Source organism: Sceloporus occidentalis, unplaced genomic scaffold (assembly GCF_023333645.1).
Source record: "Sceloporus occidentalis isolate IW3139 unplaced genomic scaffold, rSceOcc1.0.p SCAF_283, whole genome shotgun sequence".
Taxonomy (NCBI): Eukaryota; Metazoa; Chordata; class Lepidosauria; order Squamata; family Phrynosomatidae; genus Sceloporus; species Sceloporus occidentalis.
In genome coordinates this window covers 564243-587258 of record NW_028317263.1, presented here as the reverse complement: position 1 = coordinate 587258, position 23016 = coordinate 564243, and positions in this window count along the sequence as shown.

Below are 23016 nucleotides of genomic sequence, written 5' to 3'. Positions count from 1 at the left end.
TCAGACACTCTCACATATAGCCATATCACAGTCAACTGAGGCCGGATGTGCCGACAGACACCACCGTCGCCTTCAGCCAGTCTAGCATACACCTCTACTACGGTCGCCATGGGCCGGATGTGCTAACAGAAACCCCAGTCGCTTTAGGCCACTCTCACACTCACTCATATCACGGTTGACTCAGGCCGGATGTCACAACAGACACCACCGTGAGCTTCAGTCAGTCTTGCATACACCTCTATTACGGTCACCATAGGCCGCATGTGCCAACAAACACTAGTTGCTTCTGGCCACTCTCACATATACCCATATGACTGTCGCCTTAAGTCGCATGTACCAACAGACACCGGCGTCACCTTCGGCAAGTCTCACATACACCCCTACTACTGCCGCCTTAGGCCGGTTGCACCAAAAGACATCCCATCTACCTTTGGCCTGTCTCGCATACACCCGTACCGTGGCTGCGTTGGGTCGGTTGCGCCAAGAGACACCACCGTCGCCTTTGGCAAGTCTCACATACACCCCTGCTACTGCCGCCTTAGAATGGTTGCGCAAAGAAACAGCACAGTTGTCTTCTGCCAATTTTACATACACCCACATTATGGTCAATTTAGGCCAGTCTCACATACACTGCTATTACGGTCACTTTAGGCCGGTTGTGCCCACAGACACCACCGTCGCCTTCGCCACTCTCACATATACCCATTTCACAGTCACCTTATGCGGATGTGCCAACAGACACCAACATCGCCTTGGGCCAGTCTCGCATATAACCCTATTACGGTTTTAGGCTGGTTAAGCCAACAGACACCACCGTCACCTTTGGCCAATCTCACATTTACTTACATCACGGTTGACTCAGGCCGGATGTGCCAAGAGACACCACCGTCGCCTTTAGCCAGTCTTGAATACACCTCTACTACGGTCGCCGTAGGCCGGATGTGCCAACAGACACCACCGTTGCCTTGGGTCAGTCTCACGTATACCCCTACTACTGTCGCCGTAGAACGGTTGTGCTAACAGACACCCCAGTTGCTTTCACCCACTCTCACATGTACCCATATTACAGGCAACTGAGGCCGGATGTGCCAACAGACACCACCGTCGCCTTCAGCAAGCTTGCATACACTTTTACTACGGTCGCCATAGGCCGCATGTGTCAACAAACACCAGTTGCTTTCGGCCACTCTCACATATACCCATATGACTTAGGCTGGATGTGGCAACAGACACCACTGTCGCCCTCAGCAAGTCTTGCATACACCTCTACTATGGGTGCAATAGGCCGGATGTGCCAACAGACACCACCGTCGCCTTGGGCCAGTCTCGCATATACCCCCTACTACTGTCGCCTTAGAACGGTTGTGCTAACAGACACCCAGTTGCTTTCACCCACTTTCACACGTACCCATATCACAGTCAACTGAGGCCGGATATGCCAACAGACACCACCGTTGCCTTTACCCAATCTCACATTCACTCATATCCCGGTTGACTCAGGCCGGATGTGCCAACAGACACCACCGTCGCCTTGGGCCAGTCTCGCATATACCCCCTACTACTGTCGCCTTAGAACGGTTGTGCTAACAGACACCCAGTTGCTTTCACCCACTTTCACACGTACCCATATCACAGTCAACTGAGGCCGGATATGCCAACAGACACCACCGTTGCCTTTACCCAATCTCACATTCACTCATATCCCGGTTGACTCAGGCCGGATGTGCCAACAGACACCACCGTCGCCTTCAGCCAGTCTACCATACACCTCTACCACGGTCGCCATAGGCCAGATGTGCTATCAGACACCCCAGTTGCTTTCAGCCACTATTAAAAATACCCATATCACAGTCACCTGAGGCCGGATGTGCCAACAGACACCACCGTCGCCTTCAGCCAGTCTCACAAACTACTCACCGTCGCCTTCAGCCAGTCTGACAAACTACTATGGTTGCAATAGGCCGGATGTGCCAACAGACACCACCGTCACCTTGGGCTAGTCTTGCATATACCCCTACTACTGTCGCCCTAGAACAGTAGTGCTGACATACACCCAGTTGCTTTCACCCACTCTCACATGTACCCATATCACAGTGAACTGAGGCCGGATGTGCCAACAGACACCACCGTTGCCTTTACCCAATCTCACATTCACTCATATCACGGCTGACTCATCACATTCACCAACAGACACCACCGTTACCTTTACCCAATCTCACAATCACTCATATCACGGTTGTCGCAGGCCGGATGTGCCAACAGACACCACCGTCGCCTTCAGCCAGTCTAGCATACACCTCTACTACGGTCGCCATAGGCCGGATGCGCCAACAAACACCAGTTGCTTTCGGCCACTCTCACATATACCCATATGACTGTCAGCTTAGGTCCCATGTGCCAATAGACTCCACTGTCGCCTTCTGTCAATCTCACATATACCCATATCACAATCTCCTTAGGCCGGATGTGCCAACAGACACCACCGTCGCCTTGGGCCAGTCTCGCATATACCCCTACTACTGTCGCCTTAGAACGGTTGTGCTAACAGACACCCAGTTGCTTTCACCCACTCTCACATGTACCCATATCACAGTCAACTGAGGCCGGATGTGCCAACAGACACCACTGTCGCCTTCAGCCAGTCTACCATACACCTCTACCACAGTCGCCATAGGCCAGATGTGCTAACAGACACCCCAGTCGCTTTCAGCCACTATTAAAAATACCCATATCACAGTCACCTGAGGCCGGATGTGTCAACAGACACCACTGTCGCCTTGGGCCAGTCTCGCATATACCCCTACTACTGTCGCCTTAGAACAGTAGTGCTAACATACACCCAGTTGCTTTCACCCACTCTCACATGTACCCATATCACAGTGAACTGAGGCCCGATGTGCCAACAGACACCACCGTCGCCTTCAGCCAGTCTACCATACACCTCTACCACGGTCGCCATAGGCCAGATGTGCTAACAGATACCCCAGTTGCTTTCAGCCACTATTAAAAATACCCATATCACAGTCACCTGAGGCCGGATGTGCCAACAGACACCACGGTCGCCTTCAGCCAGTCTCACAAACTACTCACCGTCGCCTTCAGCCAGTCTCACAAACTACTATGGCTGCAATAGGCCGGATGTGCCAACAGACACCACCGTCGCCTTGGGCTAGTCTTGCGTATACCCCTACTACTGTCGCCTTAGAACAGTAGTGCTAACATACACCCAGTTGCTTTCACCCACTCTCACATGTACCCATATCACAGTGAACTGAGGCCGGATGTGCCAACAGACACCACCGTAGCCTTCAGCCAGTCTCACAAACACTCATATCACGTTGCCTAGGGACGGATGTGGTAACAAACACCACCGTCGTCTTCAGTCACTCCCACATACACCCCTACTATGGTCGTTTTAGGCCGATTGCGCAAACAGACACCACCATCGCTTTTAGCCTGTCTCATATACACTAGGGCTGCAACAACTAATCCATAAAATTAATAATAATCGATAATGAAAATCCTGGCCAATGCATTTCATTATCGATTAGTTGAATCGATTTTATCAATTATAAGATGAGGGTTTTTTCAGAGAAAATGCTCTGAAAACTACCACTCATTTTATAAATCGGTTCATTCAATGTCACTTACAGCAGTTACTACTTATGTCCCTCCCTGCAGTCACACTGATGATTGGCGCCCCCTGCCCCTTCCCTTATAGTGTCCACACTGCTCAGCAACTCATCAAACGGTAAGTATAAAACTAATATTTGGGCTGCTGAAAATTAGGGGATGTGGTCGTTAATTTAGGGACAGTTATGGTTTATGGGGTGTTTAGGGTTAATTTAGTGGCAGTTATGGTTAATGGGGTCTTTAGGGTTAATTTAGGGGCTGTTATGGTTGATGGGGTGTTTAGGGTTAATTGAAGGGCAGTTATGGTTAATGGGGTCGTTAGGGTTAGTTTAGGAGCATTTATGGTTAATGGGGTCTGCAGGGTTAATTTAGGGGCAGTAATCGTTGATGGGCTCTTTAGGGTTAATTTAGGGACAGTTTTGGTTAATGGGGTCTTTAGGGTTCATTTAGGGGCAGTTATGGTTAATTTAGGGACAGTTATGGTTAATAGGGTCTTTAGGGTTAATTTAGGGGCAGTTATGGTTGATGGGGTGTTTAGGGCTAATTTAGGATCAGTTTTGGTTAATGGGGTCTTTAGGGTTAATTAAGGGGCAGTAAAGGTTGATGGGCTCTTAAGGGTTAATTGAGGGGCAGTTAGGGTTAGTTTAGGAGCATTTATGGTTAATGGGGTCTGCAGGGTTAATTTAGGGGCAGTTATCGTTGATGGGCTCTTTAGGGTTAATTTAGGGACAGTTTTGGTTAATGGGGTCTTTAGGGTTCATTTAGGGGCAGTTATGGTTAATTTAGGGACAGTTATGGTTAATAGGGTCTTTAGGGTTAATTTAGGGGCAGTTATGGTTGATGGGGTGTTTAGGGCTAATTTAGGATCAGTTTTGGTTAATGGGGTCTTTAGGGTTAATTAAGGGGCAGTAAAGGTTGATGGGCTCTTAAGGGTTAATTAAGGGGCAGTTATGGTTAATTTAGGTGCAGTTATGGTTAATGGGGTCGTTGGGTTAAATTAGGGGCAGTTGTGGTTGATTCGGTCTTTAGGGTTAATTTAGGGGCAGTTGTGATTGATGGGGTCTTTAGGGTTAATTAAGGGGCAGTTATGGTTAATGGGATATTTAGGGTTAATTTAGTGCTGAGGGTTAATTTAATAAGGTTAACTTAAGGTGCTGTTAGAGGTTAAGGGGTGCAAACTAAGGGGAATCTAAATAAAGTATTGTGTCAGTTAGCTGTGAACAAGTCTGTGAATCTATGAGGGCACTATGGCATATCTGGGGGGTATAAGGCATGTGTGGGGGTATAAGGCATATCTGGGGAGGACGGAGTGGCATATCTGGGGGTATAAGGCATATCAGGGGGCAGAGTGGCATATCAGGGGGTATAAGGCATATGTGGGGAGGGCAGAGTGGCATATCTGGGGATATATGGCATATGTGGGGAGGGCAGAGTGGCATATCTGGGGGTATCTGGGGGTATGTGGCATATCTGGGAGGCAGTGGGGCAAGCCTGGGCTCAAATGGGGCAGGATGGGAAATAAAAACAACATGCTTTTTTACCAAAGGTTTCTTATTCTGCTATTTGTTTTTAACATCCTGTTTGTTTATTAAATTATTTTAAATAAATGAAAAAATTACATTTATTTTTTTATCTGGTTAATCGAGTAATCGAAAAAATAATCGGACAACTAATGAAAATAATCGTTAGATGCAGCCCTAATATACACCCATATCACTGTCGCCTTAGGCCGGATGAGCCAAAAGACACCACTGTCGCCTTGGGCCAGTCTCACATATACCCATATCAGGGTCACCTTAGGCCATGTGTACCAACAGACATCACGGCGGCCTTAAGCTTGTCTCACATACACCCATATCACGATCACCATAGCCCAGATGTGCCAACAGACACCACCGTCGCTTTAGACGAGTCTCACATACACACCTACCATGATTACAAGGATACAGAAGTATGAAGGACTCCATAGCAGAGCGTAAGGCTCCAGGATTTTGTGTTAACTCTACAGCTCTGCTTACCAGAGCAGAGAAAAATGCTTGTTTTTCCAGTATGGTTTTTTTAAGTATGTGGTTTGAGTGATTAACCATGAATAATTATAGTGTGTGATAATTGGCACTTATTTGTACAAAATATATAGTGTAGATAACAGTGCAGCAAATCACTTTAAATCACCAATAAAAGATAATAAACTTTAACCATCAAGTGACAGTGTGCATCAAAAATTATAAATAGAAAGCCACTTATCTTAGTTTCTTCCAATGACCTCAAGGAAAGAACCATTAACCATTTGCTTCTACGCTGCTTACAGTGCTTTGCTCAAATCTATTGGCACGACGTATGGGTTATGAACAATATGAACAGCGCCAGTGGTTCAACATGAGCTCCAGTTCTTGGTAATCCTGTCCAACAAACATTAAAGTTACACAAGTAATGTTCAGAAACATTAATTGCAAATGGATATGGCTATGGCTATCGTCTGAATGGTAAAAAGTTTAAAGGTTGGGGCGTGGTTTGCTCGAGACCAAGATGGACGCTTAAGTCCGGAGCTCTGGGGCACCTGGCCGTTATTACGCTTCGGTTTTGCGTTTTTCGTCCACCATGGGCAAGCAAAATAGAGCCCACGCTACACCTAAAGCGTCAGGCACATCGGACAAGGCACCGCTTACCTCTGTCCGTTCCTATTTCTCTGCTCCCTCTGACCGGGATTCGCGGGACTCCTTTCATGGGCCGCCATCTTCTTCCCCTAGCGTGGAGAGTGATGTTGCCGAAGAGTCGGCGTTTGCTGAGGGCTCGTCGCGTCCAGGCGCCGGGAGCAGTGCTTGGCACGCCAAAATCGATTCGTTGCCTACGAAAGATGACATTGCGGCAATTATTGAAAGAGCTACACAAGGCATACGCGCCAGCCTCTCGGACATTCAAAATGACATCCGCCATATTGGCGACCGCGTGGCCTCTTTGGAGGAAGACCAGCCTCGCATCCACAACACTGTGGACTCCCTGACGGCACAGCTGCGGAACCAAGCTACTCTACTCCAACAACTATCGAGGAAACTCGAGGATCTGGATAATAGGGGCCGAAGGAATAACCTACGGATCCGTGGTATACCGGAATCGGTGTTACACTTGGAGCTGCCGTCGACGCTGCAGGTGATTTTCAATAAGCTTCTTAATAGATCTCCGGATGCTGTTATTCATCTCGATAGGGCCCATAGGGCGCTCCGACAGAAGCCACCTGATTCTCTTCCTCCCCGCGACGTTGTTTGCTGCCTGCAAAGCTACCCCCTTAAGGAGGACATATTGCGGGCCTGTAGGAGGCAATCTTCCATCACCTGGGACTCTCATCCCATTGAGATTTATCAGGACTTATCGCCTGTCACTCTCCAATCTCGCCGCATGCTTCAACCTGTCACTCGGGCTCTCAGGGAGGCTAATATTCCCTATCAATGGGGATTTCCCTTTGCCCTAATAGTGCGCCGTGGGGCCGACTCTTATGTTATTAGGCAAGCGGAGGATGTGACCAGTTTTACGGAAGCTTTGGGCCTACCTCGCTGTCAAGTGCCTGAATGGGAACCCACCTTTCATCCTCCTCAGAGCCTGGCGGATCCTTCCAGGGAATGGTCGCCTCGTCCGCAGCGACAGAAGCGTCAGCGGAGGCACGAAGATGCCGCAGCTTGAGGTCTGCCTCTTCTGGGATTGTCTGTTCTGCACTCTGTCCTGTTTTGGGCTGCAATCGGGTCCTCGCCGGTGCTGTTTTTGAAACTATTCGGTTCCTTGCCATCACGGAATCGCACCTTCCAGTGCTGTTCTGTTGTTGCGGCGGTAAGACTGTCCTGGACTTGCCTGTTCCATTATGCCTATCGGTATGGGCCCGTCGGGTTGCTATTCTTTTAATTTTTTCTGTTTTAAGTTTTACCTTGTCGGCGCCTTATGTTTCTGTTTTGGGTTTTTGTTTTGTTTTTTCTGTTCTCGCAGCTACTTAGGTGTGGGGAGTCTCGGTTTTATGCACATGCATGTTTGTGGCCCTGTATGCACATTTATATGCTGATGTATATCTGACTGTTTTGTAAGTGGATCTCCTTTTAGGCCGGCTTGGCTTGTTCTCGGATACTTGTTTTGTCCGTGTTGTTCTGCATTTCGTCTATCCTGGCTACCTGCAATACCCCCCCAGAGTCGACTTACTCCGCTTCTCTGGGAGTGGACGTAGGGTTTTCTGACCCTCCCTGGGTCAATGGGCTCACTACTCGATGCCTAGGCATCACGGGTCCTTGGTCCTGCCCTGCTGGGACATCTGGGACTCGGTTCGTTCCGGTTTTTGTTTTTTGTTTTGTTTCTGTTTTCTTTTATTTGTTACTTGGATTTGCCCTAATGCTATACTATGTCACCAAGCTTTGTCTCCATTGGTCTGACGATGGCCCCTGATACTATTAAAATTACCTCCTTGAATGTTAGGGGGTTGAATAAACCACAACAGCGTTCTAAATTGTTGCATGTCTTACGTTCTTGTAAAACCCACATTGCGTTTATACAAGAGACACATTTTCGCCAGTCGCAGGAGTTTTGACTTACTAATAGGCAGTTCGACCACTGCTTTTTCTCTAGCTCTCCTGACTCCAAGACTAAAGGAGTCGCCATCCTCATACATAAATCATTACCTTTTCGCTTATTGGATGTTTGGAGGGATGTGGATGGAAGGGCGTTGTTTGTTAAATGCGTGTTGGGCAACACTAAAGTGACGCTCGGTAATGTGTACGCGCCGAATCGGGGACAGCATAGCTTTCTGTGTCGTACGTTGTCGCGCTTGGGTGACTTTCAGGAGGGGCTCACGGTTTTTGGTGGGGATATGAACATGGTGTTAGACCCTCTACGACAGGGGTGGGCAATTAATTTTCCCATGGGGCCACATGAGAAATTGGAATGGTTTTAGAGGGCCAGACCAACATACGAAGGCTCCATGCACATTGCCGTAATGGGGCCGTATTCCAGCCGCCCGATTTGCGGCCAGAATACGGCCGCCATTGAAAATGAATGGCGCTGTAATACGGCGCGGTGAGCAACCGGTGTTTCCCAAGGTCCGCAACGAGCATCCTGGCACTCAGAAGTTACAGTGGCATCACTTACTCAGCATCGGGAAGCAGTGAAACTACAAACTCCGAAGCCTTGTCCATTTTGTTAACTTATGTGCTGTTTAATAAAGTTATTCAAGCCTACGTCATTGGTAGAGGTGCTTGAATAAGTAAGGCCTGAATAACTATTAGCACACGCAGAAGTGAACAAAATGAACAAGGCTTCGGAGTGCATAGTTTCGCTGCTTCCCGTTGCTGACACCGGACTCATTGGTGAGTCACCAGTAGGGCTGCAACTAACGATTATTTTAATAATCGATTAGTTGGCCGATTATTTTTTCGATTAATCGATTAATCGGATAAAAAAAACCAATATGCTAATTTTTTGTTTATTTAAAATAATTTAATGAACTGGATGTTAAAAAAACAACTTAAAATTTACATTAACATTCTTATTTTGTTATGATGTAATAAAAAAACAATATTTTCAAAGTACAAAAACCCAAACACAATATTTATGAAACAAAATAACCCCAAACATTCTGAAAAGAGGTGGACTATTACTGTTCAAGAAACTTTGCCCCAGCCCTGGCACTTTGCACCCAGCACTTTGCACCCAGCACTTTGCATCCGGCACTTTGCATCCGGCACTTTGCATCCGGCACTTTGCACCCAGCCCTGGCACTTTGCACCCAGCACTCAGTACTTTGCCCCAGCCCTGGCACTTTGCACCCAGCACTCAGTACTTTGCCCCAGCCCTGGCACTTTTCACCCAGCACTTTGCACCCAGCACTTTGCACCCAGCCCTGGCACTTTGCACCCAGCACTTTGCACCCAGCCCTGGCACTTTGCACCCAGCACTTTGCACCCGGCACTTTGCACCCAGCCCTGGCACTTTGCACCCAGCACTCTGCACCCAGCACTCTGCACCCAGCCCTGGCACTTTGCACCCAGAACTTTGCACCCAGCCCTGGCACTTTGCACCCAGCCCTGGCACTTTGCACCCAGCACTTTGCACTGTGCCCCTGCACCCAGTCTCCAACTCTGCCCTGCACCCAGCCCTGCCCCCACATTCTGCCCTGCCCCCACACTCACACCCTGCACCCACACTCACACTCTGCCCTGCACCCCCACCCTGCCCTGCACCCAGTCTCCTGCCCTGCCCCCACACTCACACCCTGCCCTGCATCCCCACCCCCACTCTGCCCTGCACTCCCACCCCCACTCTGCCCTGCACTCAGTCGCCTACCCTGGCCTGCCCCCCCACCCCCACTCTGCCCTGCATCCCCTGAAACCCCACCCCCACCCCCGCGAATCGCTCTGTGCGAATGGAGCCACTCGCACAGAGCGAACCGCTCTGTGCGAAAGGAGCCACTCGCACAGAGCGAACCGCTCTGTGCGAACGGAGCCACTCGCACAGAGCGGTTCGCTCTGTGCGAACGGAGCCACTCGCACAGAGCGATTCGCTCTGTGCGAGTGGCTCTGTTCGCACAGAGCGGTTCGCTCTGTGCGAGTGGCTCTGTTCGCACAGAGCGGTTCGCTCTGTGCGAGTGGCTCCGTTCGCACAGAGCGAACCGCTCTGTGCGAACGGAGCCACACGCAACTAAGAGAAGGCGGAGCGTGTAGCGGAAGCGGAAGCGGGGAACGCTCGCGGAGGTAAGTAAAAGGAGCCGAGCACTCCAACAACTAATCGATCACTCGATTAATCGATAACGGAAATCGTCGACAACGATTTCCGTTATCGATTATTATCGATTCGTTGTTTCAGCCCTAGTCACCAGGACACTCTTTGCGGGCCGGTCCGAGCTATTCAGCGGGCCGGATGTGGCCCGCGGGCCGTGCTTTGCCCAGGTCTGCTCTACGAGATACCTCGTCTCGGTCCTCCCACCTCCCTTTCTCCAATATCAATAAGGTTAAAAAATCCCTCCACTTTACCCAATTAGTTGACGTGTGGCGTGCGCAGCATCCCGCTGTTAACGACTTTACCTATTATTCGTCTGTCCATGACAGGTATACTAGGATTGACGCCCTGTTTCTCTCCCACCACCACCTTCTCCATCTGCATTCAACTAGCATTGGGGTGCAAACTATTAGCGATCATGCTCCGGTCCATCTCACCCTTCAGTTGTCGTCCCCGCGGTCCCAACCTTGGTGTTGGAAATTAAATGATAATCTGTTGAGTGCCCCTTCACACATCTCGGAAATGTCACAACATATACACAACTTCTTTCAGGAGAACATCACGGACGACTTACCTTTTCCGACTGTCTGGGAAGCCCATAAGGCGGTCCTTAGGGGCCATTTTATTAAGTTGGGGTCGACGATTAAGAAACAAAAACTCGCGGACATTAAACAGCTTCTACAAAAAATTTTTCAGCTGGAACAAGCCCATAAGGCTACTTTAACTCCTGATCTCATTCCTCAGCTGCGGGCTCTTCGAGACCAGTTGGCTTCTCTGATGGATGCGGACATTAAGCACACGTTTTCCTTTACTAGAAAACTCTTCTATGAATTTGGCGATAAGCCGGGTAAGCTTTTGGCGAGAGCGCTTAAAGTGCGGAAAGCGTCCTCTTATATTGCTAAAATTAGGGAGCCCTCGGGCTCCTTGTGTTATGAATCACATGGCATTGCTCAATGTTTCCTCTCTTATTATGAATCCCTGTATAATTTGCCTACCTTACCCTATGAGGATCCCTCCTTTTTGGAACGGGTGAATTCTTATTTGGCCAACTATACTACTGTACGCCTGGATGACGCGGCTAGAGATGTTCTGAATGCCCCTGTGTCTTGTGACGAAATCAAGGCAGCGCTTAAAGTCACCCTTCAGGGTAAGTGCCCGGGCCCGGATGGCCTTAGTAGTACGTATTATAAACGCCTCTTTGATGCCCTGGGACCTCACTTGGCCCGCTTCTTTAACTCGTTGGCGGAGGGTCAGTCCCCCCACCCTCAGTCGAACCTGGCTTACATTGCGTTGATACATAAACCGGGTAGGGATGCGGAGCACTGCGCTAATTATCGCCCTATATCTCTTATAAACTCGGATATGAAGCTGTTGGCTAAGGTCATGGCAATGCGATTGCAGTCTTACGTCCCCTCCTTGATACATGGTGACCAGGTGGGTTTTGTCCCGGGCCGGGAGGCTCGTGATAACACTATTCGAGTGCTCAATCTCCTGACGCTGGCTCAAAGCCGCAGCTCTCCTTTCGCCTTGGTCTCTATGGACGCCGAGAAGGCGTTCGATAGGATCGCGTGGCCTTTTCTATTTCGGGTGCTGGACCGGATGGGCATTCGGGGTAGTTTTTGCCGTCTATTGCAGGCGCTTTATTCTAATCCTTCGGCGCAGATTCGGGTGAATGGTATTCTATCCGGGGCTCTGCAGTTGAGGAACGGTACGCGGCAGGGCTGTCCCCTGTCTCCCCTCTTGTTTATTCTTGCCATGGAGCCTTTAGCTTGCGCTATTAGGGCGAATGTCAACATCTCGGGTATTCAGGTGAAGGGCGTCACTCATAAGATTGCGATTTATGCGGATGATATGATGTGTATGCTTACGGAGCCTGTTTCCTCCCTCACACATGTGGTCCGCGAACTAGAGATTTTTCGGGGCTTTTCAAATTATTTAATCAACATTCAGAAATCAGAGATACTGGGGATCAGCATCCCTGATGACCTTAAATCGGCGTTGCTACAGGTATTCCCCATGAAATGGCAGGATCGCTCGATTCGCTACTTGGGTATAAACATTGCGGCTGATATATCTCTAACCACGCGTTTGAATTATGACGCCTTGTTGTCTTCGGTCACTTCTGATTTACGTAGGTGGGCAGTGCCGCATATCTCATGGTTTGGCCGTATTGGGGTGTTAAAGATGAATATTTTACCGAGGTTTTTGTATCTCTTTCAAAGTTTACCTATTTTTCTCCCCCGGGCATATTTCAGGGCCTGTCATAGGGTTTTCCGGAGGTATGTGTGGGGAGATAGGGCCCCACGAGTGGCTTTCTCTCATCTGGTGCGCTCCAAGTCTACCGGTGGCCTGGGCCTCCCCAATTTGGAATGGTACTGGATGGCTGCCCACCTGCGTAGGGTGGTCGAGTGGTCTCTGGCTGTTCCAAAGTTATGGCTTTCTCTTGAAGGCTCCTTTTTTACTTCACACATTTCAGCGGTTCCTTGGTTGCCTGCCTGCCATCGTTCCAGGGTGCCTAGATCTCACCCCACGATTTCGGCGACCCTGCGGGTCTGGCGGAAAGTCCTGTCACAGCGATTGCTCGCTACCGAACCTGGTCCGCTTATGCCCCTTGTCCACAACCCGGACCTGGACTGTAATGTCACATCTGGCCTCTCCCGTTATCTTACCCCTAGTCATGTTCGTTTTCTCCGGGTGTGTCATGTGTTACGTGGGGCTGCTGTCCGCTCGCTTGCGGACCTTTCGGGTCGGAATCCCTCCCCGTTCCCTGCGGTTTTTGCGTATCACCAACTTAGGCACTTCCTCACACCTCTGTTATCTGATCCCATGTTGTCTAGAGAGCTCCTGACTTTTGAACGTTTGTGTGTGGTGGATAGGGAGCCTCCCCATCTTCTCTCCGCTATATACTCTCTTCTAGTTGACGCGCATAGCTCCTCTACGCCTTTCTTTATGTGTCTGTGGGAAAGGGATTTGCGCAGGACCTTTGAGACTGCGGATTGGTCTCATATGCTGCAGCTCACTCACAAGGGGGCTTTATCGAGCACAATTCAGGAGAACGCATATAAGCTCCTCTCCAGGTGGTACAGGGTACCTTTTGACATACATCATTACCTTCCTCAGGTCTCGCCGCTGTGTTGGCGCTGTGGCCTCCGGGATGGTACATATGTTCACCTATGGTGGGAGTGTGCCCGGGTGCAGCCCTTTTGGAGGGTGGTTGTGGCGGTCATACGCGAGGTTGGAGATCCCGATTTCCGCGCCTCCCCTGAGACATTATTGTTGTTACACCCCCCCTCCCCTGTTGCTGCCTTCAGGAAGTCTTTGACCCTTCACCTAATCCAGGCAGCTAAAGCGATTATTCCCAGGTATTGGAGGTCGCAGGATTCGCCTTCTGTTGGTGCCTGGATTGCTAAAGTCAATTTTATTGCTCATATGGAGGATTTGGTCGCTTCTTCTAGGGGAAGGGAGCATAAAAATGACCTTAAATGGTTGCCGTGGACCGCTTTCGTCACTTCTCGTCGTCTACTTGACTTCTGCGGCACGGACGGATCGGGAGTCCGTTCTTAAAACAATCCGACAGGTTTTCCTATTTGTGTCATTCACGCCTGTCTCGGCTGCGACTTGATATTAGGTATTAGGTACTGTACCTCTTGCCTTTGTGTTTCTTCTATCCTCAGGGTGCCTTGTCTCTATATGTATCTACTGGTGTTGTACCTAGGGCAATTTTTGTTGTATGGTTATGTGTTTGTTTTTGTTTTTTTTCTCTTTCCTTTATGTTTCCATGTTCTAATGTGTCATTTCTCTCTGTATGTTGACACTTTTGGCAACTGTCTGTCCGAGGCGAGGAGTTGTCTTGCTATCCGGGTGCTCTGTTGCTTTCGGATTGCTGTATTCGTGTTTTCTACAGCTCCATTCTGTTTTGTTGCACTCCGGACACTTTTGGATTGTGTTATGATGTGTTCAGTCCATGTCATCCGATAATGTGCCTGACTGCATTTTTGCTACTGAGGTACTGTTGTATAGATGTTATGCCGTCTTATATACAATGTGCCACTGTGTTGTATTATGTTTTATTACTTTTTAATAAAGAGATTTGAAAATTAAAAAAAAAAAAAAAAAAAAAAAAAAAAAAAGTTTAAAGGTTTGGTACACTTTAACCATATTGACATTGATACATGAATTTGTTTTCTGTTTAAAACACTGCCAAAGAAAACCGTTGGCAATGGTTATCTTTTCAAATAAAGCAAACTAATTCTTCTATACTAAAATGTGTACCACTTTATTGAAGTAGAAATTAAATGCAAAAGCAGAATATCCCTCACCATAAAGCCCATAAAGACAGCCTGCAATAAACTGGATAAAGTCATCATGGCTTTAGAAAGCAGGTCTAGAATTAAGTATCTTGCACTAACAGCCATATCTGGAAACACCAAATGCTACAAAAAATTCTGTTATGAATGATCATCGCATCTCTGACTTGAGGAAGTATTGTTGCACAGACACCCCCCATCGCTTAATCAGATGGTGCCAAAGAGAAAGGTTACAGTAGACACCTGTCTTCCTCCAGCCGAGTGCTAAGCCCAATCCTGCTCCTACACAGGGAGTCCAACCTGAGCCGCCACCTACGTAGCTGGCAGCTGTTATCCCTTTAAAACAAAAAGTTCCCATGAAGAAAAAAAACATCAGACCTGTATCTGTTTGAGATCACCAATTCTTCATCCTATAGAAGAAGTGACTTTCAGATATACCGACTGGAACCCTGACACACACTGCGAGGTAGCTAGCAATATCTATATCTCCCTCCATGTCTCCCTCAGAGTGTGCAGGGAAGATTTCCAGAAAGCAAGTGTCTATTGTTGCATTATGCTGTCATCAACAGTGTCAACAGTGTCGATGCCATCATTCACTGTTCCCAGCATCTGAAAATGATGGCTAACACTGGCATTTGAATCAAACTATATTTTTTATCTATTCTTCACAGAGATAATTTACTGAGAGTGTAACTTCTGCTTGAATAATCTGAAAAGATAGGCAGTCAATGCAGTTTATCAGAGAGTGCAAGACTTTAGAAAGGCTATAGGATTTTCCTGATGGGTGATACTTTGTTGAGTTATTCTGCTTGGTTGCTGCTGAGATGAATAATAGTTTGAATAAAGCATGGGCCAATGCATCATTATGTTTATTCTTAGAGGGCGTGTGGCCTTGTCTAAAATGGTTTGTTTGCTATCGTTGCATTTAGGCTCAAGGGAGAAAATAGGGTCCTCCAGCCCGTGATACAGAGGGATCCTATTCATACAATGTGTTGACATACCACTGGCTTAAATTATGAACAAAGTTGTTTATTTGGCCCATAATATAATTGCATATGAGTGAGCAATACTTTCACACACCTTTCACAATAACACATTTCAAGACACAGCCATTTGGATACAAAATAGGATAGTTACATGGAAGGACTCAATAACAGATCACTGGGGGCCCAGGATTTTGGGTTACACTACTGCTCTGCTTACCAGGCCACATTAATATTGCTGCATGTCGATGCATCAAGTAAGCTACAGGACTCCCTGAAATGTATATATTCATAGAATTTTTCTATGGATGCTGTGTTTTTTTTATTGTAAATGGACAGTTGGGGCGATCAGAGAACTCATCGTAACCATCCCATTAAGCAGCAGCTCTCCTGTTTCTCATTCAAAAAGCTGAAGCTTATGTAAAATTATTTAATGTTTTCTACAACAGAGCACTGGAAAAATGGTTATTTATAGGTCAAATAAAGTACAATAGTATATTGTTAGATAATTGGATATCAGCTCATTTGAATCTAAAAATCACACACAATTAAAGACATGCTTATTCCATCCATAATTAATCTTGATGACTTTGCGGCGCCTGGGATGGCTAGCATACCTTAAAATTAGTTGCACACAGGGCCGATACTACCTACGGGCAAGGTAGGCGCCGGCCTATAGCGCACTCAGCCTAGGGCCTTCAGCCAGTCTTGCATACACCTTTACAATAGTCGTCATAGGCCGGATGTGCTAACAGACACCCCAGTCGCTTTCAGACACTCTCACATATAGCCATATCACAGTCAACTGAGGCCGGATGTGCCGACAGACACCACCGTCGCCTTCAGCCAGTCTAGCATACACCTCTACTACGGTCGCCATGGGCCGGATGTGCTAACAGAAACCCCAGTCGCTTTAGGCCACTCACACATTCACTCATATCACGGTTGACTCAGGCCGGATGTCACAACAGACACCACCGTGAGCTTCAGTCAGTCTTGCATACACCTCTATTACGGTCACCATAGGCCGCATGTGCCAACAAACACTAGTTGCTTCTGGCCACTCTCACATATACCCATATGACTGTCGCCTTAAGTCGCATGTACCAACAGACACCGGCGTCACCTTCGGCAAGTCTCACATACACCCCTACTACTGCCGCCTTAGGCCGGTTGCACCAAAAGACATCCCATCTACCTTTGGCCTGTCTCGCATACACCCGTACCGTGGCTGCGTTGGGTCGGTTGCGCCAAGAGACACCACCGTCGCCTTTGGCAAGTCTCACATACACCCCTTCTACTGCCACCTCAGAATGGTTGCAAAGAAACACCACAGTTGTCTTCTGCCAATTTTACATACACCCACATTATGGTCAATTTAGGCCAGTCTCACATACAGTGGCATTGCTACAGGGGGGCAAGGGGGGGAAATTTCCCCCCCTAGGTTAATCCTTGCCCCCCCTGTTGCCCCCCTGCCGAATTTGGAAAAAAGTCGCAATGCGACTTTAAATCCCGTTTTTTTTGTTTTAATGCGGAGGAGAGAGAGCAACCGCTCGGCGCCCCCCATTCTCCTCCACGAGGCCTCTACCTCCGTCGCGGTGCCGGCATTTCATCCTGAGCGCCGAAATATGACGTCATATTTCGGCGCTTAGCAGTGAAGCAGCGGCCACCGCAGCAGAGAACAAAGACAGAAGCCTCGTGCTCCCGTCGCTGGACCTAAAGGTGAGAGAACTACAAAGGGGGAGGGTAGATAGTGAGTAGGAAGAGGGGGTTAGAAAGTGATAAGGGAGGGAGAGGGGATTAGAAAGTGATAAGGGAGGGAGAGGGGGTTAGAAAGTGATAAGGCAGGGGCGTCCAACATGCGGCCCGCGAGATCTCAAGGTGCGGCCCGCGTAAGATCGCCAGCCAGTGCAACCGATCTTACGTGGGCCGCACCTCGAGCATGTACTGGCTGACTTGGCATGATAGGAGTGTGATTGCTAACAGCAATCAAAGTCCCATCATGCCTAGGTTCCAGCACTTACACATCCGACCAGTAAATGCTGGAACCTAGGCATGATGGGACTGTGATTGCTATTAGCAATCACACTCCTATCATGCCAAGTCAGCCAGTACATGCTGAAACCTAGCTAGCTGACCCCCTTGTGTATTGATGCTGCCAGCAGTATGGGGTTTGCACATCACTTACAGCCACCCTGTACCAGCATGTACTGGCTGACTTGGCATGATAGGAGTGTGATTGCTAACAGCAATCACAGTCCCATCATGCCTAGGTTCCAGCATTTACTGGTTGGATGTGTAAGTGCTGGAACCTAGGCATGATGGGACTTTGATTGCTGTTAGCAATCACACTCCTATCATGCCAAGTCAGCCAGTACATGCTGAAACCTAGCTAGCTGCCCCCCTTGTGTATTGATGCTGCCAGCAGTATGGGGTCTACACATCACTTACAACCACCCTGTACCAGCATGTACTGGCTGACTTGGCATGATAGGAGTGTGATTGCTAACAGCAACCACAGTCCCATCATGCCTAGGTACCAGCATTTACTGGTTGCCTGGGTATGATAGGAGTGTGATTGCAGTGTGGTCGCCAGGGCTGGCTTTGGGGTATGCAACCTGTGATCTATGCGTGTAATTTAGGGGGTTTTAAATATACCTTTTAATTACGTGTTTTTTTGTGAATTCCAATTGATCTATACCTGCAAAGCTGGGGTTGTGTGTTATTCTGTAGATCCATATCTGCTATGCTATGTTTCCATACATTATTTATGTATACCTGCAAATACAGGGTTAATATGTCTTATTCAGTTGATTAATACCGGCAATGCTGTTTCCATGTATTTATTTGATCTATACCTGCAATGCTACGTTTCATATACTATTGTATACCTGCAAATACAGGATTTGTATGTCTGATTCTGTTTATTTGAGATCACAAGTGAATTTCAGTTGATCTATACATGCAAAGCTTGGTTTGTGTGTTAATGTGTTGATCTATACCTGCTATCGGCAACTGGGGCTAATGTTAATATATATGGGCAGCAGGGGCATCAATACACAGGGGGCAAAAACACTAAGGGGGGTATAAACAACAATGCAGTGTGAAAAATCCATCCTGATGTAGACGTCTGTGACGTAGATTGTGTCCTGCTGTTTGTGTGTTTTTGGTTATCAGTGTAGCAGAGCCTGTCCTCGGTGTGTGTGTATAGGTGTTGGTGTGGCAGAGCCTGTCCTGGTGTGTGTGTTCGGTTGTCAGTGTGTCAGAGCCTGTCCTGATGTTTTTGTGTGTTTGGATGTGGGTGTGGCAGAGCCTGTCCTGATGTGTGTGGGTGTCTGTGTGGCAGAGCCTGTCCTGATGTGTGTGTGTGTGTGTCTGGGTGTCGGTGTAACAGAGCCTGTCCTGGTGTGTGTGTCTGGGTGTCGGTGTGACAGAGCCTGTCCTGGTGTGTGTGTCTGGGTGTCGGTGTGACAGAGCCTGTCCTGGTGTGTGTGTCTGTGTCACAGAGCCTGTCCTGGTGTGTGTGTCTGGGTGTCGGTGTGACAGAGCCTGTCCTGGCGTGTGTGTTCAGTTGTCAGTGTGGCAGAGCCTGTCCTGGTGTGTGTGTCTGGGTGTCGGTGTGACAGAGCCTGTCCTGTTGTGTGTGTGTCTGTGTGACAGAGCCTGTCCTGGTGTGTGTGTGTGTTTGGTTGTCGGTGTGGCAGAGCCTGTCCTGGTGTGTGTCTGTGTCACAGAGCCTGTCCTGGTGTGTGTGTCTGGGTGTCGGTGTGACAGAGCCTGTGTTTGTGTGTGTGTTTGGTCATCTGTTTCCTGGCACTTAACTTACAGTAGGAATTATTTAATTTATATTTATCCAGAGATAAAATGCCCTCCTGAAGTTGTAGTGACTTCAGGGGACAAAACGTTCAAGGCCCTGAAATCATTTAGTGGAAAAGTTATTTATTGTGTTATAATATTTATTTCAAGGATTAGTCTAGGGCTGCAACAACTAATCGATAAAATCGATAATAATCGATAATGAAATTCGTTGCCGACGAATTTCATTATCGATTAGTTGAATCGATTATTATCGATTATAAAATGAGGGTTTTTTCAGAGCAAACGCTCTGAAAAATACCCCTCATTATATAATCCGTTTAGTCTGACTCACAGCAGCAGCTCCTACTTACCAGCCCCTCCCTGTAATCACTGTGACAACTTGCCCCGCCCCCTTCCTTCTCCCAGAAGGCCAGAACCACATGGCTGTGACACTCATCTAACTGTAAGTATAAAATTAATATTTGGGCTGCTGAAAGTTAGGGTAAGTGGGAGTTAATTTAGGGGCAGTTATGGTTAATGGGGTGTTTAGGGTTAATTTAGGGGAAGTTATGGTTAATGGGGTGTTTAGGGGCAGCTATGGTTAATGGGGTGTTTAGGGTTAATTTAGGAGCAGCTGTGGTTAATGGGGTGTTTGGGGTTAATTTGAGGCAGTTGTGGTTAATGGTATGTTTAAGGTTAATTTAGGGGCTGTTGTGGTTGACAGGGTCTTTAGGGTTAATTTAGGGGATGCTGTGGTTAATGGGGTGTTTAGGGTTAATTTAGGGGCAGTTATGGTTAATGGGGTGTTTAGGGTTAATTTAGGGGCAGTTATGGTTAATGGGGTGTTTAGGGTTAATTTAGGGTAGTTGTTTTGATGGGGTATTTAGAGTTAATTTAGGGGTAGTTATGGTTAATGGGGTGTTTAGGGTTAATTTAATGATGAGGACTGAGGGTTAATTTGATTAATTTAATAAAGTTAACTTAAGGTGCAGTTAGAGATAAAGGGGGGCCAAACTAAGGGGAATCTAAATCCTGGGGCAGTGAAGATTAACCCAGTACTTATTTAAAAAAGTATGATGTCAGTGTGATGTGAACGGGTCTGTGACTCTATGAGGGCACCATGAGATATCTGGGGGGTATAAGGCATATCAGGGGAGGACGGAGAGACATATCCGGGGGTATAAGGCATATACGGTATATAAGGCATATGTGGGGAGGGCAGTGTGGCATGTCTGGGGAGGACGGAGTGGTGTATCAGGGTGTATAAGGCATATCTGGGGCCACAGTGGCATATCTGGGGGTAGACTGGAGTGGCATATGTGGGGAGGGCAGCGTGGCATGTCTGGGAGGTAGTGTGGCATGTCTGGGGAGGATGGAGTGGTGTATCAGGGGGTATAAGGCGTATCAGGCACAGTGGCATATGTGGGGGTGGAGTGGCATATGTGGGAGGCAGCGTGCAGTGGCATATGTGGGATGCAGCGTGGAATGGCATATGTGGGAGGCAGTGTGGAGTGGCATATGTGGGAGGCAGCGTGGAATGGTATATGTGGGAGGCAGCGTGGAATGGTATATGTGGGAGGCAGCGTAGCATATGTGGGAGGCAGAGTGGAGTGGTATATGTGGGAGGCAGCGTGGAGTGGCACATGTGGGAGGCAGCGTGGCATATGTGGGAGGCAGCATGGCATATGTGGGAGGCAGCGTGGAGTGGCATATGTGGGAGGCAGCGTGGAGTGGCATATGTGGGAGGCAGCGTGGCGTGGCATATGTGGGAGGCAGCGTGGAGTGGTATATGTGGGAGGCAGCATGGAGTGGTATATGTGGGGGGCAGCGTGGAGTGGCACATGTGGGAGGCAGCATGGCATATGTGGGAGGCAGCGTGGAGTGGCATATGTGGGAGGCAGCGTGGAGTGGCATATGTGGGAGGCAGCGTGGAGTGGTATATGTGGGAGGCAGCGTGGAGTGGTATATGTGGGGGGCAGCGTGGAGTGGAATATGTGGGAGGCAGCGTGGCGTGGCATATGTGGGAGGCAGCGTGGCGTGGCATATGTGGGAGGCAGCATGGCATATGTGGGAGGCAGCGTGGAGTGTCATATGTGGGAGGCAGCGTGGAGTGGCATATGTGGGAGGCAGCGTGGCGTGGCATATGTGGGAGGCAGCGTGGAGTGGTATATGTGGGAGGCAGCGTGGAGTGGTATATGTGGGGGGCAGCGTGGAGTGGAATATGTGGGAGGCAGCGTGGAGTGGCATATGTGGGAGGCAGCGTGGAGTGGCATATGTGGGAGGCAGCGTGGCGTGGCATATGTGGGAGGCAGCGTGGCAAGCCTGGGCTCAAACGTGCATAAATTGGGGGGGGCTGGTTGGGAAATAAAGACAAGAAATGTATTTTATCAAAGTTTTTTTTTATTCTGATGTTTGTAGGGCTGAAACAACTAATCGATAAAATCGATAATAATCGATAATGAAAATCGTTGTCAACGAATTTCATCATCGATTAATCGGATCGATTTTTATCGATTTATAAAAAGAGGTTTTTTTCAGAGCAAATGCTCTGAAAAACTCCTCTCGTTATATAATCCGACCTCAAACAGAGATCGGATTATAACACCGGAATCCAGATCCCCCGCAACGCTGCAGGAGACCTGGATTCCCCTCACTGTCGGCCGGTCTCTCACTTCCGTCTCTCTCCCCCTCCCATCTGCCTCCTCCCCCCTCCCATACACCGCTCTGCCTCTCTACCCGGCTCCGTTACTGACAGACACTTTCCCTGCAGCTTCATAGAAGCCTCAGTGTAAGTGAAGGTGAGTAACGGAGTCTGTCTGAGCGATGCAGACCCCCACCGGCTGACAGAGAATCATCCTCTCTGTCATCCGGTGAGGGTCTGCATCACACAGACAGACTCCGTTACTGCCCTTCACTTACACTGTGGCTTCTATGAAGCTGCAGGGAAAGTGCCTTCAGTAACGGAGCCGGGTAGAGAGGCAGAGCGGTGTATGGGAGGGGGGAGGAGTCAGAGGGGTGTATGGGAGCCACCCTCCAATACACCACTCTGGCTCCTCCCCCTCTCATACGCCACTCTGCCTCTCTACCCGGCTCCCTGGTGTGTTGTCAGAAACGGAGGTTCACAGGAGGCAGAGTGGAGTATGGGAGGGGGGAGGAGGCAAAGTGATGTATGGGAGGGGGAGGAGCCAACGTGATGTATGGGAGGAGGCAGAGTGGAGTATGGGAGGGGGAGGAGCCAGAGTGGTGTATGGGAGGAGGCAGAGTGGAGTATGGGAGGGGGGAGGAGCCAAAGTGATGTATGGGAGGGGAGGAGGCAGAGTGGTATATGGGAGGGGGAGGAGGCAAAGTGATGTATGGGAGGGGAGGAGCCAAAGTTATGTATGGGCGGGGGAGGAGGCAGAGTGGTGTATGGGAGGGGGGAGGAGGCAGAGTGGTGTATGGGAGGGGGGAGGAGGCAGAGTGGTGTATGGGAGGGGGGAGGAGGCAGAGTGGTGTATGGGAGGGGGAGGAGCCAGAGTGGTGTATGGGAGGGGGAGGAGCCAGAGTGGTGT